Source organism: Mustela nivalis (assembly GCF_964662115.1).
Source record: "Mustela nivalis genome assembly, chromosome: 19".
Lineage (NCBI taxonomy): Eukaryota > Metazoa > Chordata > Mammalia > Carnivora > Mustelidae > Mustela > Mustela nivalis.
Window position 1 is genome coordinate 32,872,730 of NC_139038.1, and position 18,074 is coordinate 32,890,803.

The 18,074-nt window shown below is 40.3% G+C and overlaps 1 long non-coding RNA gene across 1 annotated transcript in view; it reads right to left on the reverse strand.

Moving 5' to 3' along the window:
* Positions 1–18,074, reverse strand: part of LOC309854718 — a 285,553-nt gene that overhangs the window by 136,734 nt on the left and 130,745 nt on the right. Inside the window, exon 2 of the long non-coding RNA XR_014306379.1 lies at positions 35–134. This is a non-coding gene — a long non-coding RNA (uncharacterized lncRNA). The remainder of the gene's footprint in view (positions 1–34; positions 135–18,074) is intronic.

Here is an 18,074-nt window from a genome sequence, read left to right on the forward strand (position 1 = left end):
AAGAAACCGCAGCGCCAAGAAAGCAAACTCTTACCCGCGTGAGTGTCAGAGCCGGGTTCCCCTGCACCTTGTTGTCTTTGCTGCCGTTGTCACTGGAGATCCACGCTGCCAGAGGTGCGGGTCTTTTTAAAACCCTGAAATTAAAAGGGACAGTGAGCGGAAATTGTTATGAAAGCAGAGAAAGAAATTTAATGCTCGGAGAAAAATTTTCTTGGCACTTCCTCAAAATACTAATTGAAAACTTGTTTAAACACCCAGGACTGTCATCCAGATGGTGAAACATATAATTAAAATAATTACCCTAAATCTGGCAATCTAGAATTATCACTTATTATTATTAATATAACACCTATTCAGACAGAATTAACTTTTTTTTTTTTACTTCCAATTCCTTCTATAATATTTAGCACAACCCCATAGGCTTGAGGACTATCTGTCTTTTGGATAAAGTTTTTATAACGCCTTTCATTTGTAGTCACGTTCACCTATAAAGAGGGCTTTCTCAGGCCCGGAATAATTTATCTGGCAATCCTGCGATGGTAGGCAGTCTCGTTCCCTTTCAAAGATGAGGATATTAATGCCCCACAGAGCTCTGCCACACGGCTACTAAATGAGAGGGCAGGGATTTGGTTTCTCAAAATCAGAGATCAGACAAAAACTTTTTGAATTATGAAGATCGAAGAAATAAAATGGAATTAATGCACGAGAGTGTTAAATGTCAGCCTTATTCAGCAGAACCAACCACTGGAAAATGCCTGCATTCCCAACTTAGGAAAAGGGTTATGTGTGCTCTTTTTCCCCTGACCTGATAGTACACTGTACCAGTGATTTGAAATGTCTGAAAAAAAAATCATGTGATATCACGTAATCGCTATTTATTATGTACCTCTCTATACTGCATTGGTTATAGAATGCAGCGTGAGACAAAAATTGGAATTCAGAATGATACAGAGTGGACGACCCCCGTGCCTACAGAATTAACAAAAAGGAAATTCACTGGGCTATTCACAGATCTTATGCTTGGTAAGAGACATTATTTTTTTTTCCTTTTCAAGTGCTCCTATTTTTATATTTTATGTGATGATGATACTAATGTTGGAAGAAAAACCATCACTGGTGCATTTTAAAGATGGTTTACCTGCAGATAGGGAAGCAGAAACTGAATCGTTACCTGATTCCAAGACAGCTTCTGGAATAATGACTAAAAAATAAAAATGACAGGCCTTTGGGCATTCTTGTTTTCTTTCTCAGATGCCTCACTGCTTAGCAAGCTACATCATTCTGTGGATTTCATCGGGGGCTTCACTAATGTATTAATTTTGTTTCTCTCTGCTGGAAACACTAACTGCTGGGGGGTTGGGGCTATCTGCCTATTAGTTCTGATTGGGAAGGAGAGTGATATTATGCATCTAGAGTAATCAGGGTTGACTTACTGGAGAATGCAAATGAGATGAGGGACACGGTGGGATGACTACCCAGGGAGAAGGTGATTTCGGGCATGAGAAACCATTTAGCAGAAGGGCACAGGAATTTGGAAGGCTCCTGCCCATCCCTGCCAGGTCCACTTTGCTTAAAAAGCAAAAATAAAAATTGAACAAGAGAAAATATAAAAATTTTCTATCAGGTTCCTCCCAAGCTCAATGACAAGGAGTACCTCCCCTGATGCAATTCTGGTTCCTCAGCCTGGAGAGTGGCACAGTGTAGACCCCTGAGAAGGGGAGGAGCTTTGTGAATGGGACGAACAGGTTCGAATCCCGGGTGAGTCAGTTGCTAGCTATTGGAACTCTGGAAGGATGCTTAACATTTCTGAATGTCAAGTGCCCTCTGGGGAAAATGAAGATGGTGCAAAGTGGAACAGAAAGTTTGGGGATTATAGACCAAGGTTTGGATGTAAGATTGCCACCTCCTTTCCCATGTGGCCCCTGACCCTTCCCATATGCATGCCACTATGGGACCTTCTTCATGCTCCCTGGATACACTGAGCTCTTCTCTCCTCAGAGTGGGTTTTGACAAGTTTTTTGCTGTGTTGGGAATGACCCCAACTTTGCCTCGACTACCCCACATTTTCTGTCGTGCACCTTCCCCTCCCTGAGGGGAGACCTCCTGGTCTTTATCTCAGCCTAACTTTTCATGAGCCAGAGACCCGGGGAGACCCCCACCCTGGTCATTACTCCCATAACCACAGACATCATTCCCTCACAGAACTTAATCACCGTTTATAAGGCTGAGTTTGTGTGAGCATTTGATTAGTGTCTTTTCTTCTCTTAGAACACGTTTGGAGAGACAGTAGTGCCTAGTCCAGTAGATCCTGACTATGCATTTACAAAACAAATGAACAACAACAACAACAACAACAACAACAAAAAAACAAAACAAAATAGCACTTTCTGTCTTCATAATTCACTTGATCCTGGAAGCAAGATCTGAGGTGGATCTTGCAATGATGATCAAAGAAATGGTCAAGATGTGAACACTACTTGCCCCTATAAAATGATATAAATAATATCCTTTTGGAGGGTTAAAATATGCACAGGATGGACCCAACATACTGGGCAAAGATAAAGTAACAGACTGAATTGGGAGGAGGGTGATCCAAGCTAAATCATTCTAAGTTTTGTATAATATTCAGCAGGGAGTTAAAGAGATATCAACGTCTGATTCAGTACTAAATATGGCTGCTATACTTTTTAGAGTAGCCACTGAAACCTTAGAAATGAAGAATGTAATTTAGAACTGTAAAGAACAAAGTTGAGGGGGACGAGATGGGAAGCTCAGTCCATCCCAGAGAGGACAAGCAAAAATAAGGAACAGAAAAACAGAATGAATAGGCAAGTCTTCAAAGACAGGGTCTAACTCAGGACCTCAATTGAGGACCTTACTGAGGTCCTAATAGGACCTCAATAAGACCTTTTGGGACACAGTTTGAACTTGATGGAAAGCTCTTAAAGAAGACTGAAGTAAATGGATACATACCCCATGTTCCAGGAGGACTTAGGAATGCCAAAAAAAAAAAAAAATGCCAGTAGCCCCCCCAATTGGTCAAAAGATCCAATTCAGTGATCAGTGAAGTCCCAGCAGTGTCTTTCGTGTAAGATCAGATGTCATCAGATGCCAACATCTGATTTTAAAATGTATATGGATGAATGAGAGGGACAAAATAGCCAAGATATGCCTAAAGAAAACAAAATGGTGGAGGAGTAATTGTCAAACCCAATCGGGTTACTATGAAAGTATATAATAATTAAGACAGTATGGGCACAGTACAGAGATACAAGGAGCAATGGATCAAAAATAAAGAAGGGAAAAAAGGTGTCCATGTAGAAACCCACATGGATATGAAAACTTCATGTCTGATAGAGAGCAGCAGTCATACATCAGCGAGAAAAAGGGAGCCTCTTTAATAAACCATATCAACCCAACAGATTATACACCGGGAGAATGCAAGAGAAAACACAACTAGGGAGAGGAAGAGGGAGAATCTTCACCTTGCCATTTTTTCAAGAGAGTTAAATATTTAAATATGAAAGACTGAATTTTATAACTTGAGAATGGAAAATAATGTCTTTATAACATCTGAGTAAAGTAGAATTTCTTAAGACACAAAGCCATAGCTACAGAGGAAAAAAATGGGTTAATTTGACTATGTCCAAACTTAGAATTTTTTCCATCAAAACACAAACTCAACAAGACCTGAAGCAAACTACAAATTGGAAAGCATTGGCAACACTCAACACTAGCAAAATGTTAGTAACGGTATACATTAAAAATTCCCCCAGCCTGAGTAAGGAATACCAAACAACCAATAAATAAAATGGACAACATTCTTGAATCAGCATTCCCAGGAGAGAAAGGACATATGACCACTGACATAGGAAAAGATGCTCACCTTTGATGGTAATCGGAAAAGTAAAATGCAAATTAACGCCACAGTGCAATGTTTCTATTGGCCAGTTTGACAAAATTTAAAAGTCTGAAAACATGCATGGAGAGCCTGGACACCCACATACTGTTGCTGGTTGGGAGCATAAATGTTTGCAACTGCTTTAGAATATATCCGTCATTATTTAATATGGTCAGAAAAATGTATAGCCTTAAACATCGTTAGCACCACTGTTTCCAGAGTGACATTAAACAAACAGAACACCTTGGAAATATCCAGCAAATCCAACAATAGGCAAACAGGCAAATAAATTATGGCATTCGTACAATGAAATATCATGGAGAGGTAAAATAAATAATATCTACACACATCATAGCTTGTTTGAGCAAAAAGCAAAACAGAAATACTAAAAGAATATGTACAGAATGCTTTCACTTACGTAGGCTCCCAAACTTGAGCCATGAATGACACACCGAATAAGCATTACTTGGTAAAAGTATAAAGAAGCAGAGGCGTGATAATCACACAACTCAGGAGATGGCTGGTTAGCTTAAGGCTCAATGTAGGGAATACCTACAAGGCTGGATACACAAGGAAGTCTTGAAAAGTTTCAGAGATATTCTTCCTTTTGTGTTAACAGATTAGTGCAGTCTTACACATTTTGTGATTATTTTATAATTTATGAATCTGTAATATACTTCATTGATTTATGAGATATCATATAGTTTTTTTTAAATAAAGAAAGGACTAGTTATTTCTGCTGACTTCTCAGAGCACTCATTTTCAGATCAATTACATTTTGTAAATATGAGAATGTTGAAACCAAGTCAGTTTTTCTATTCTGGCTTTTTGAGATGATGGGGTGCCCAATGAATGGGCAACCAGACCACTTATCTTGTCATTTAGATATCTTTTATTTAGATTTAAATCTACTTTAATCAAGACATGCTTGCCCTGAATTGAAATCCCTTGAAAGCCATGCTGGTTATAAAAATGGACAATGGATAGTCCCTTTGAACAAAGTATCATTCATAACGATCTGTGGAATTGTCACTTTCCTTCGACTGTCCTTTGATAAAGAAATAGATCCTTTTCACTCAACTGATTAAAGGTGAATGACTAATGTTGCAGACATGTCCGTTGCTCTGTAGAAATGGACACCATTTCTAAGCAGAGTGGCTAAAATGAAAAGTATTTTGTGGGGCGCCTGGGTGGCTCAGTGGGTTAAAGGCTCTGCCTTCGGCTCGGGTCATGATCCCAGGGTTCTGGGATGGAGCCCCGCATTGGGCTCTCTGCTCAGCAGGGAGCCTGCTTCCTCATCTCTCTCTCCCTGCCTACTTGTGATCTCTGTCTGTTGAATGACTAAATAAAATCTTTAAAAAAATTAGAAAATTATTTTGTTCCTCTGATGAGTCACTTTAGAACCAGTGGTTAGATTTCTGGTGGCCTCTGTTTATTCTAATCATGAGGACCTTCTTGGGCTTGAGATGGGGCTGGCATGTTGTATTTTATCTGTGACTGATCATCTGGGGTGACTTTTCTGAATGCTGCCTGGTGGATGGTTGGATGTTTCTGAATATTCTGAAGCAATCAAGATAAAATATTACTACTCCCTGCATAAGTGGAAGACTAAAATTAACGCTAGACCCAATTCAGCACGTCTTCATAGCTGGAGGGACTGAGGTCCTATTTGCCTAAAAGGGTTTTGTGGTATGTAAAGTATTAGGAAGGTAAGCACCATGGTAGGTCACCTCACTGTTTCGGTGATGTTTGCTTACTCATCGGAAGTATCCCCAAGGCTCAGTGTTGTAGTGTCTTTGGATACATGTCAGCATCACTTGGGTTTAGAAAAAAAAAATGGTGCCCAGCACTCATTCCAGATCAACTGTATTAGATTTGTGAGTGTGACTTTAGGTATCGCTGCATTTTAAATTTTCTCTAGGTGACTCAACTGTGCATCTGGGGTTGTAAACAACCTTTGAAGACAAACCAGATCTGATTTTGAATCTCAACATGAGCCACTAGCTGCTTGGGTTTTTTTGATTAAGCCTTTCTAAATTACTCGTTTCCTTATCTGGCAACAGTAGCCAATAATGGTAGCAACCTCATCAGTTTGTTGCAAAGATTAAACAAGGTAATCAACACATTTACCACAGTGCCTGACATATAAAATACATCCAGTAAAGGATGGCTGTTGTCAGCACATTTGTCTCAGGAGTATTTCCTGTCTAGGTGCAGAGGAAAGAGAAGGTGCTGGTTTCAGCCAGTCAAGAAGGGTCCAGGGGAGATTTGAGTCCCTAGTCTTGCATTTCCTTCTTCCTTTTTTCAAGTAGACTCCATGCCCATGGTGGAGCCCAATGTGCGACTTGAACTCATGACCCCGAGATCGAGACCTGAGCTGTGATTAAGATTAGACGCTTAACCGAATGAGCTACCCGCGGGTCCCAAACCTCTCATTCTTCTTCGTGAAAGCAGGGCACCCCCCCTCGGTTTTAGTTCTCCGTTGTGGGTCCTCTTCCCCAAGAAGTGCCATTGTTCAAAACTGTGAGTTCTAAAAGCCTTACATTCTTTCCACATCAACAGCCTTCCGGAGGAGGCTCTGAAACGGGCAGGCTTGGGCTCACCCAAAAGGGTTGGTGGAAAAGTTCAACTGTCCCTGGCCTCCTGCCAATCCAGACAGAACTCCTGGAAATATTTTATCTCTGAAAATAAAAATCAATTTAGTGGACCTGAAGATAATGTAGTATTCACAGACATGCCATTTTTCTTCCAACGTAATTCCCCTTGATGCCGCTAAAGGGTTCAGTTGTCAGCGGCAAGATAGAGGGAGCATTTTTTTTTTTTCCTCCCTGGGATAAATTATGAATTGGCTCCCACTCCATCAGCCCAGTGCTAATATGTCACCAGCCATCAAGGTCAGGCACAGCTTCAGCTCACTTACCCTCAAGGTGTTAGAATGGTTAACAGCACAGGCTTCTGATTAGGGAGGTTCAACTTCTGGCAATGCCTCCATTTTTTTTTAACATGACAGATGACAAGTTACTTAATCTCTTGGTACTTCCATTTTCTCACCTGTAAAATGGGGATACTATGGCCCACCTGACATGGTCTTAGTACGAATTCAAGGAACTCAGGCTTTTTTGAAGGTGGTTTTTTGTTGTTGTTGTTAATGGTTTTCCCACAGTGCTCGGTATTTTTTTTTTTTAAGGTTTTATTTATTTGACAGACAGAGATCACAAGTAGGCAGAGAAGCAGGCAGAGAGAGAGGAGGAAGCAGGCTCTCTGCTAAGCAGAGAGCCCGATGCGGGGCTCGATCCCAGGACCCTGGGATCATGACCTGAGCCGAAGGCAGAGACTTTAACCCACTGAGCCACTCAGGAGCCCCAGTGCTCGGTATTTTAAAAAGGACTCTGTACTTTGTTGCGATTTAGGATAGTGTTAATGATCTTGAGAAAACAACTCAGGTTTAAAGTTGCATGTGTGTGTTCTATGCCTGGGAAGCAAGGCTGTGTGGCAGCTTTCATTCATGCTTGAAGAAACATACTGGAAATGGCAAATCAACCTACAACCAGGGACTGTTTTTTTGTTTGTTCTTTGTTTGTTTGTTTTTGGTTATTGTTGTTGTTTGTTTGTTTTGGCCAGGGTTTGTTTTTTGTTCTTGTTTTTTTTTGTTTGTTTGTTTTCTTTTTTCTCCCAGCAATCAGAATATATGCCCACATTTATATGTTCCAAGTTGTACTGAATGAAATGCTGGCTGGGGGAGATTTAGAAAGGCTGGTTCCAGTCCAGGTTCTCACAGTAACTAACTACATAACCTTGGGCAAAAAATTTTCATTTTTCTTGGTCTGTTTCCTTGGTGATGAAGTCTATCCAGGTTGGAGTAGATGTTAAGGTCAAAGCCTGCTTGACTAGGCATTAAAAATGCTCCTATTTAGGGGATCAGGGATGGTTTTTATAGAATAGGTCAAGAGAGATCCCTCTCTGGGGGCTGATTTTGAGTAGTTGCTGATAAAGACGTGCCCCCACTGTCCCGTTACTTAGACTGGATTGCAAAACGAAAGGATAAGGACTTTGTCTACTCTGCTGGGGTCCTCTTTCATCATCTTTTATCCATCTCCATCCTGCTCTGTGCACTAAAACAGTGAGAGGGCACTGAGTTGGGCTTCCCTGTCTTCTGGCCCCTCCATCAGTTGACCCAATGAGAGGACCCGGGAGGAGGTCATATAGGAAGAGCAAAGGGAGATCACAGTATTCTCCCCAGGTCTTCTAGCTAGACTGTGGTGGTACAATATGGCTTAGGGCTCAGGGATATGGTGGATTCCTCCAACCAAGGTCATGCCTTCCCCCAGGCAGGCTTACTGTACAATTCTAGCTCCTGCCAGGCCTGGAACTCTATCTTGACCCACCCCTAGGGAGGTGATCTACGGATGGCAAGGGTTTTCCCATGTTACCAGCTTCAGGACACTTCTCTGCCCCTTATTGATTTCTTGCCCCTTATAAGGAGCTCATTCATAAACTCCCCTTAATCATTCTTTTTGGATATGGCATCCGGTTATTACATGAGGGCCTCGCTCAGTACGATGATTTACTGAACACCTGCAAAGTCCCTTGTATGTAGAAGCTAGCCAAGACCTGCCTTTGAAGCGATCCTTTGGCGTATTATAAAATCATCATGTCTGAGTTCAAATAACAGACACTTCATCAGAGCCAGGGTAGCAAAGATCATGCATGGTTTTTCTCCAAAGGCAGATCTCCCTTCCCCTTCCCTCGTTTTTTTTCCTTCAACCCCAAATGATGAGGCACCTCTTACTTGTCAAGAAACCGCATATAATGTTGAAAGAGATAGTTCTAAGAAATTAAGGTAAGAATTATATTCTATATTCACCCCAATATTCAAACCAATGTTTGAACGTTCTTCCGGAAGGACCCACGTTATCAACTGGTATCATTTTCCTTCAGAACTGAGGGATTTCCTGCAGCACTTCCTGTCCTGCCCATCTGCTGTCAATCAAGTTTCTTAGATTTCTTTTATCCGAAAACGAATTTCTCTCACTCTAGTTTTCAAACGATATTTTTTTAAAAATTCTGAATGGATAGTTTCTTTATTTCTTTTTTGTTTTCCCAACCTTTAAAAAATATTTTTCCACCTCATTCTGGACTCCGTTGTTTCTCTCTTTTTTTAAAGATTTTATTTATTTATTTGACACAAAGAGAGAGAGAGAGAGAGAGAGAGCTCGTGTGCAAGTAGGCAGAGAGGCAGGCAGAGGGAGAGGGAGAAGCAGGCTTCCTGTGGGGAGCCTGATTCGGGGCTTGATCCCAGGACCCTGGGATCATGACCTGAGCTGAAGGCAGATGTTCAACCCACTGAGCCATCCAGCTGCCCCTGGACTCTATGGTTTCTCATAAGAAGTCAGCAGTAATTTTCTTGACTATAATGTCTTGTTCTCTCTGGCTGCTTTCAAGTTTCCCTCTTTATCTTTTCTGTTCACAGTTTGGTTCTGATGTGTCTGCGTGTCTAGACGTGGTATTCTTTATATTTACTTTGGATGAGTTTCACTGAACTTCTTTAATCTCTAAATTCATATCTTTCTCCAAATTCAGGAGGTGTGTAGACATTATTTCTTCAAAAAAAGTCATGCCCTGTTCTTGCTCTGCTTTCCTTCTGGTACTCCAATTACAATATATTAGATCTTTTAATATTGTCCTACAGCCTGAGGCTCTGTTCTTTTCTTCAAACTTTCATCGTTCTTTTTTTTTTTTTTTCAGATTGGATACTTTACACTGACCTATCTTTAAGCGTACTGACTCTTTTCTGGTCATCTCCAATACAACTGTCAGGTTCATACCATGTATTTAGTTTTAAATGTTGTATTTTTTAGTTATCAAGCATCCATTTGTTTTTTCTTAAGACTTTATACGTCTTGGGGTGCCTAGGTGGCTCAGTGGGTTAAAGCCTCTGCCTTCAACTCAGGTCATGATTCCAGGGTCCTGGGATCGAGCCCCGCATCACGCTCTCTGCTCAGCAGGGAGCCTGCTTCCTCCTCGCTCTCTGCCTGCTTCTCTGCCTACTTGTGATCTTTATCTGCCAAATAAATATATAAAATCTAAAAAAAAAAGACTTTATAAGTCTTTGCTGGCATTTTTATCTTTCCATTTATTATTAACATAATTTTCTTTACTGAGTACTGTTGCAACAGGCACTTTAAAATAACTTAAATTTTATTTTTAATAAAACAATTCTGCTTCTTCCAAACTCCTGATTATTTCAGGTTGGTCTCCAGGAATTGTTTTCTTCTTTTTTAAGAATCGGTCATATTTTCCTTTTCAGTACAGCTATTGTAAATATTGTATTACCATGACTCTAAATTCTGTTCTATTTTTCCAAAACATGCTGGTTTTTTTTTTTTTGTTTGTTTTGTTTTAGCAGAAAATTAACCTGATTGAACTCAAAGTGCAAACTCTACCTCTTGGAGGCAACTCAAATTTCCATCTACTTTTCTCGTCTTTAGCGTCTACCCTCTGATTTATTAAATTTACTAAGCAAGATATACTGTGGGTTTTCTATTAGACTTTTTAGCCACCAGACCTGGCCCACAGGGATGCCTGCCATCTGCTAGATGCTGGGAAGCTGGGAAACTTACCCAGGATAATTTCCTCCTTTCAAGGGGTGACCTCTTTCAACAATCTGCCTCCTTTATTTATTTTCCCAAGTGTTTTAATATAATCTGTTTTTACTTTATCCAAAGTTTACAATTATTTATGGGAAGGTCTTTATGGTAGAAGCTAAGTCATACCAGAAACCAACCTGGGGTATGCTTTAAGATTCACTACTACCTTGTGTTTAGAACTACTAACAGGGTAACAGAGTTAACCAAAACGCATGCAAAAATCACTTCATTGGATAAAGGCATAGGTCCTACCCCAAAAAGGATGCTTAAAGCAGAAGTGTAGCATTTAATGTTCGTGCACATGTAATTTGGAAACCCACTGGTAGTGTTCCTCAATGTTTACCGACAATCTGCCTCTAACTTCAAAGGAAATAAAAACACCTAACATCGCCACTCTTTCCATGTGAGGCTGAAGGAGTCATGCAGAACAGGTTCTTCTTTGGAAGATGACTTTGGTGTCTGAAGTGCTGTTTCAAAAGCTCAAAACCGAACAGCAGTAGCAAAGGTAACATTGATACTTATGTATGAATACAGCTAGGCAGCCGTGAATTCTGCCCGAGTAGATAATACTATAATCCTTGTCTTACAGATCAGGAGATTAAAGTACCTGGAGGTAAAGCAATGCCAAAATTCGCCCTGCATGTCAGGGATGGACCCTGGATTCAAATCTGGATTCCCATACTGGCAATGTGATCCTACTTTCAGTTATGTTCTAGACTGATACGAATTCTCAGTTAATTCTATTGGTATAAAACCTTCATGCCAGAGGACCCAGTGAACTTCTATCGAAGAAAGATGAATGGACTCTGGAACTCGAGACAGTGAGGGGGTGTACCACTACTTTTCCGAGCCTTTGATAAAGACCAAGTCATAAGCCCACACAACCACAGAACAGTCCAGAGAAGTTAACTGGCAGGCGTGAATTCAGTTCCCAGGAACGAGGAGGAAGTTGCCGTTGAAAGTCTATCAGACCTTTTTGTAGACCTCATAAGAAATTCCATTATTCCAGAATTCTAACATGATTGAAAACCCAGGGCATCAGTCACTTTCAGAAGCTAATCATATTCTTAACAGCCAGAACAGTGTGACTTTGGCTCAAGATAGGTCAAACTTGTTTCTTTCTCTTTTGGCGGGGGGGTTGGGGCACAGGGAGATTTAACTCAATAGAAAATGGCTATGAATCCGAAAAGCGCTCAAATAAAACTTTGCTTCCAGTGTCTCATTAAGAAGGTCATTTTCAAAGTTTCTGTGCATTTTGTTTCCATATGAAGAGACAACAGGCTGTGGTTTTTCTCTAGCATTGTCTCATGTTAAAAGGATCTTGGCATACAGAGAGGCTATTTGTTGAATCTAATTGAATTTGTTGCTCAGAAAGATGAAAAACCAGCACATTTGAAAGGAGCTGCCCAAGCCCTAGGCTCTGGAACCAGGACAGATACAAGAAACTCACAAATTCTTTGGCTATCTCTAGCTGTGGTATCACATTCTGGGCTAAATGTACACAACAGGCTACATCTGGCTATAGAGCTTAAGTAACAAATGAGCCTGTGAAATACTCAAGCCATAGTTGTTGAATCATTCTACTCCCTACCATGACCATCACCGTCAAATGTTATAGAAAAGGACAGAGCGGGGGAATAAAGGTGACATTATTCTTAGATCTGGTGATATCTTCCCTATTTTTGCATCTAAAGAAGCTAGCCATTAGCTACACAAAGGCTATTTTAGATGTAAAGTGATGTAGGCAACACATGTCTGGCACACATTTTATTTTCCTTCCTTGTACAAGACAGTAATGGTGCAAGATACTGCCTTTTCTCCCTTCCTCCCTCAACTCACTCATGGCTTACTCTCAATTCAACTGGCTCTTATCTCTGCACCATGAGACGCCATCCTAAGACATCATTTATTGTACTGTGCCAGGTGCAGGAATACAATAGCACATTTCCTTCATGGACTTTGTTCTCCAGGGGTGGAAACAGAGTACAATAAACACTCAGACAATGACGGGTGTAATTATGGAATGACCTTATAGAAGGACCACTCTGTTAGTGACTTGTTAAAGTGGCAAGTTATCATTTATAGTTACACCCCCACACACACATACACATGCATATATTACTTACACAGTTATAATTTATAAAATGGTATCATTTTGAAAAATCATGCCACCCTTAATGACTTTTCCCAATGTAATGGTTTTTCGCACAAAAACGCATAAGAAGTTCTGTTTATATACGAGAGTCAGCTTGTGCTTTACGTGAGTTTCTAGTCACAGAACAGTCTAGTCACATGTACCAAATTTGAAGGGTGCTCCCTGTTCGGATAAGCTCCAAACATTCTGCATACACAGAGTGACAGGGAAGAGAGGTAACACCTGACATAATCCATCTTTTGTGCGTGGATGTTATCTACTGTGTGTTACAAAGCATTTTGTGTTGCGCTTTTACTTGGCTTTACACCTATTTCCCGGGGTATGACTTTCAAGTACCGTTTGACTGAAAGATATTTATGATTTGACTGAACGATATTTATGATTTCCCCCAAATGTGAGAATACAGATATGGAGATAAAAATGCTTCTTCTAAAGAATGCCCCTGATCTCTGAGCACTCCACCAACTGCTACCGACTGCCAAAAACCCTTTCTCCTTTGACCTGCGAAATCTCCAGTCAAGTCCCTTAAATTGCATTGCATCTCTACGCTATTTCCTTCCAAACTGTTGGTTATTCCTCCTAGTGAAATTACTCAATCCACATACGTTCATACACACACACGCACATTCCACATACGTTCATACACACACACACACGCATATGAATACGGATGTTCTTAAAAACTGGGCATGAAACTTACATGTCTCTATTATTTGTACGTATTATCCGTATCAATATAAAACTCAAAATACTTTATCCCATTACAATTAACAGAGATAATCTTGTTTTTCTTTCATTTTTTTTTCTAGTTAGTGGCAATGTTTTCAGAAATGACAGTTCGTATTAGTTTAAGTAAGGAATAGGTGTGTGAGAAAGGCACCTTTGAGATCATGTGGCGAAAATACCTGAATCTGAATGACCATGGGGGGACCCTAAAAGAAGTACTTATTTTAAATTATTTATTTATTTATTTACTTCAGAGAGAGCAAGCGAGCAAATACCCAAGCATGAGTGGGGGAAAGGCAGAGGGAGAAGGAGAGAGCATCTCAAGCAGACTCCCCACTGAGTGTGGAGTCCCACATAGAGCTCAGTCCCACAACCCTGAGATCATGACCTGAGCCGAAATCAAGAATTGGACACTCAACCGACTGAGCCACCCAGGTGCCTCTGGAAGAAGGACCTTTTAAGCTGAGACTTGAGTAATGGGGGAGATGTAAGCAGAAGAGCAGAGAGATAGCAAAGGAAACGTGTTTTTGGTCCTTCGGTGGAAGAGAACTTGGCTTGACTCAAGAGTGGGGAGCATGTGCCTCGTGTGTATTGCAAATGGCCAGTTGGCTCATGATGTAGGCTTGAGGCACAGGGACGCCCCTGGTCTTGGTGATCACGTGAAAGGGCACCGTGAGCTGATGAAGGCTTTCACACAGCAGACCATCAAGACCACATTTGCTTTCCCAAAGGCCACTTTGGCCACTCGGTTCATAATGAACTGGAAGGAGGTACAGGGTGGAGGTGATGGGGGCTCCGACCAGAGCAGGAACAAGTGCCAGGGGAGGCTGGGTGAGACTGAAGGAGCATTTTGAGGTTTCATGGTCAGAAGTTTCCAACCGATTGCATATGCATGGAGAGGGAGACATTTATACTCACTTTGCCCAGAACTGGAACCTTATCCTCAGAATCCAGACTTGTGGGACTCTGGTTGCCTCTGTCTTGAAGTTAACAATGGCCAGAGTGAGTGTCTACAGTAAGCTAGATCCTGTCCCAAGTGCCTCCATTCGACCACAGGATTTTCACTCCAGTCTCTTATTATAATTTCTATTTCACTTAAGTTAATTTCTATTTCATAGATGAGACGGATAATGTAGATGAGGTCACATGACCAGTTAACAGGAGATTCCAAATTCAAACCCAGGCAATCTGACTGCAGGAACCACCTTCTTAACCCCAAGTGGTGACCTATCCCCCTTATCTCTAGATCTCTAATCTCACATCCAATTAAAAAAACAAACAAACAAACAAACAACCTAACTATTATGTGTCACTGCTTCAGGGAGGAGTAAACTATGGGCTGGGAGTTTTCTCTCTTTCACAATGACTCATGGATTCCCTGTCTTTCAGAATTAAAGATATCTATATATTGGCTACATCTCGAAGTGCTGGCCATACATTCTTTTAAGATTCTGGGAAGCTGATTGCAAAGTGGGAAGCCTTCATATGTGATTGGAGTGTTAAATGAATGCTTACAAGAGTTTCTTGCACCTTGAAATAATTCCCAGCTGAAGAAACATCCCCAACACCCCATTTTCTCCTCGACAAAATCAGCTGCAGAAAGACAGAGGAACAAGCCAGCCAACACCCAGGGGGCCATCTGATCCTCCCAACAGACACCAAAGAACTAAGTGGAACTAAGTGGAAACCTGAGTCCAGAACAGGTTCGTTTTCAAGGCAAATCTTGACTTTCGATGCTTGGACAGAGGATCATCCCGGTGTTCCCTGTATGAAGGACAACTTTGCGTGGCCCCGCTGGGATGCTCTTGAGAGCTGAGGAAGCCCCTAACTGGGTGGGAAGACAGGGATTCACCGGGACTATTCCAGAGACGCTAGAATGCATGGGCGCCCCCTAGAGAAAGCCACTTTGCGCTCGTGCACCATTTATGGTGAGTGCACAGATCCCGCCAGTAGTTTTTTGTCTTGAATTATGAGTCTCAGTATCATTTTATACTTGACCTCTCCTGGACATAACATCAGATGATCCCACCTCGGCATCTCAGAATAATTTTCCTCATCAGGGGAAGCAGGGAACAGGGGAGTGGTCGAATGGGTCGATGGACCCGTCTTAGGAGGAAGAGTATGGGGTTTGAAGCCTGACTGCCTGTCTCAGACATTGGTTCACAACTAATTTATTGGGTGATCGAAGACAGACAGAACTCAGGAGGTTCAGCATCAAGTGACTCGTCAAGGCTACCCTCATGCCTGATACTGGCATATTAAAGGTGATAGGTACAAAACATCTGGCACTTAGGAGGCTCTCCAGTAGAGATGGATATTATTTTTTTAAAGATTCACTTATTTATTTGAGAGAAAGAAAGAGGGAGGAGGGATATGCACAGGGAGAGGGAGAGAAAGAACCTCAAGCGGACTCTGAGCCTGGCTTGGAGCTCAGACTCATGACCCTGAGATCATGACCTGAGCTGAAATCAAGAGTCAGAGGCTTAACCAACTGAGCCACCTAGGTGTCTCTCTAATTTATTCTTTTTTTTAAAAATTTTATTTATTTACTTGACAGACAGAGATCACAAGTAGGCAGAGAGGCAGGCAGAGAGAGAGAGGGAAGCAGGCTCCCTGCTGAGCAGAGAGCCCGATGTGGGGCTTGATCCCAGGACCCTGGGATCATGACCTGAGCCGAAGGCAGAGGCTTTAACCCACTGAGCCACCCAGGCACCCCAGATTTATTCTTTATACACTTTTTCAGTGAATGAAATAGTCTCTCAGCCCTTGGTATTTCCACATTGGCTTTGCAATGTCCGGATCTCCTGGGCCAGTCACTTGCAGACTAGAGAAGCCTTAAGAAGCCTCCCTGTAACTTATCACAGAATGAGGTTTACGTATTCTAATTTTCACATTTTTCCATTATATGAAAGAAAAGTATAGAAAGCAGGTAAATGGAAATCAAGTCTCCATGAGAATAATATTTATACACAACAGGTGAGAAAAGAAAAAGTCGAACAGTTATAAGAGTAGGAAAGGATATACGGAAGCAGGATTGGTTCACGGTCTTCCAGTGAGAGTACAATTTCAGCCGAGCACTACGGGAAAGAACTCGGCATTACCTTGTGACATTTGCATCTTGTTACAATTTGGCCGTCTTGCACCTAACAGTTTCACTCCAGGGAGAGTGTCATCAACGTGCTCCCCCCAAACCCCAGAAACAGACACGAGAAGGTCCAGGCCAGCACAGTCTATTGCAAATCAAATACATTAGCAAATGGAACTGGAAGCAAACTAAATTCTAGAAAAAGGAAAGAGGTCACGTGTGTTGTATTCATACGATAGAATACCACGCCACAACAAGAATGAACGTTAAATAAATCACCACGGGTTAGACCTTGGAGCATAATGTTGGGGGTGGGGGGGAAGTCCCTGAAGCAAGATACAGTTTAATACCATTTAAAAAAGATATTAACCAACTATGTTTGTGTGTAAGTGTGTGGGAGGAGTACAGAAGAACCTCTTTTTTTAATTAAGAAAAATAATTTTCTTGTACTCACTTTTCAGAAACTTCAGATCATTTCTTTGTGTGTGAATTCTGTGTGGGTGTATGAGCATAAGCAGCAGGGGGACAGAATGCATTGGAGCCGGAGACGAAGTCCTCGCTGCTTCTCAGGCACGGACGGGGCAGGGGGGTGCTGTGGTGTCTCTTATGGAGCGAGCAGGCAGAAATCAGGAGCTGATCATGGAGCCTATTTTTCCCACTGGACAAGTCTCACTGACTATATGCCTCTATCCCAGAGGAGTTTCTTTCAATACCAGTACTGAAGGACTACTCTGAAAAGCATGGGGCTTTTAAATATATATCTATATATAATTATATTATAATAAATACATATGTATTATTATATTAATAATATAATAATTATTTTATAATATACACATATTTATCATTATTAATAAATATGAATTTATTATATTATTAACATATTTATATATTTTATTTTTATATATATTCTATAATATATATATTCTCTCTATATATAGATTACACATAGATTATACATTCTATATATAGAATATATATTCTATAACATATATCATATATCATATATATCTTATATTATAGAACACATATTATATAAATAAAACTAAATATAAAAAATATATATTTATATATTATAGAATATATATAAAAATAAAATATATATCATATATCACATATATTATATGTCTTATATAATATATATTATATAAATACATATTTATTATAATATATTTATTGCAATATAATTATTATATTATTATATTATTTTCAATATATAAAAATTATATATTATTAAAATTATAATTTTATGTTTATATATTTATATATATTTACATTTTATTATATAAATATATAAATATTACATATTTAATAATATATCATAATAAATCACATAAATTAATAATAATTTATAATTATTAGTAATAATAAATTATATTTTTAAATATATATATATTTTAAAGTCCCATGCTTTTAAATGCTTTATATGCATATTTTTTTAATTAATTAATTTTACAGAAAGAGAGAGAGTACGAACGGGGACAGGGGCAGGGGAAGAGAGAAAACTTCAAGGAGACTCCCTGCGGGCTGTGAAACCGCACGCGGGACTTGATGTCACGA